Source organism: Mastomys coucha, unplaced genomic scaffold (genome assembly GCF_008632895.1).
Source record: "Mastomys coucha isolate ucsf_1 unplaced genomic scaffold, UCSF_Mcou_1 pScaffold1, whole genome shotgun sequence".
NCBI classification, from domain to species: Eukaryota; Metazoa; Chordata; class Mammalia; order Rodentia; family Muridae; genus Mastomys; species Mastomys coucha.
The window spans coordinates 35,586,953-35,588,225 of NW_022196891.1; the positions used below are offsets into that span (position 1 = coordinate 35,586,953).

The 1,273-nt window shown below is 51.5% G+C and overlaps 1 protein-coding gene across 5 annotated transcripts in view; it reads right to left on the reverse strand.

The window, feature by feature from the left end:
* The window catches only part of Lhx9 (LIM homeobox 9), a 24,436-nt gene that overhangs the window by 21,204 nt on the left and 1,959 nt on the right, over nt 1–1,273 (reverse strand). The gene's annotated exons all lie outside the window — the stretch shown is intronic.

Sequence of the window (1,273 nt, forward strand, 5' to 3'; positions counted from 1 at the left end):
AAAAAAAAAAAAGGGCAGCGCACTCTGAGTGACATAGTACTTAGGCCACCTCCATCCTTCTACTTTTTGAGGGCTTCTTTTTGAGGAACTAGGAGAGAAGAGTGGGCCGAATTTTGGTAACCCTGATCTAGTGCTTGTAAGTTTGGCCACTAGAAGGTACAGTTCCTTTCCCTCAGATCCTAAGAACTAAGAATCCTGTTGGTTGGAAAGGCGAAGCTTTGGAGATCTTGTCTAGGTTCTGGCATGTGGGGGTATTCAAACAGCCAAGCAAAGTCAGAGGTGTTATGAAGCTAGGAACCCTGATTCCATTGGTGGTGCCAACTGGCCTTGGAAGACAGGGCTGTCAGAGGTGAGCAGATGGCTGGCAAGTCCCCAAACCTTTCTCTGGACAGCTTTCTACGAGTAAACCTTCCCCCACAAAGATACCGGCCGGGTCCAGTCTGCTTCTGCATCCCAGACTGCCTCCGGATTCAGTCCTATGAGTAAAAGCTTTCCTCGAGACATACAAGTGAGCCCTCAGAGCTGTGGCTGCAGGGGCCTGGGAGCTGCTACTCCGGGCAGGCCGGCCGCAGCCCAGCTGCTGCACTCACACTGTCGCCTGCTGTTCTCTGGGACAGATGTCTACGCAGGGTTAGGGACAAGCAAGTCTACGCCCTGTTAGTGCACGAACACCTGCGACCACAAAGGCCCATGACAACTGCTTGCGATCTTCAAACCTGTGCTCTTGAATCCTGATCCCACCTCCACTCCCAACAAGGCTACTCCCCCCCCCGCACCGCCCCCCCTATCTAGAATCAGACGCTTCGGAAACTTGAAGCTCTTTCACCTGTGACTTGCTGTGCCCTCAGAGCCCCCCAAAACAAACAGAAAAGTCTACGCAGGACAATGGATTAGCGATGAACAACCAAATAAAATGCGAATAAAATAAGTTGCCATTCAAGCCCTACAAGGTACTTGCTTCCAGCAAGGAGACATCCCGCAGCTCCACAGAGGTCACAAGTCCCTCCTGACTGTGCTTTCTTCAGTCCCAATGATACCCTGACCTCTGCCTAGAACCCTGACCCTAGACTCCAAGGAAAGTCAATGGCATGGAAGAGGCAAAACGCGGGTTTGGGGGAGAGGGCAGGTCCCGGAAAGCCAAAATCTTTTGTAGCCGCCAAAGCATAGCTTAACTGTAAGACAAATACGGTCCTTCCACTCAATGAAGACATGCTCACGGACACATAGTGGGGCACGCACAAAATTTCTCTCTCTCTCTCTCTCTCTCTCTCTC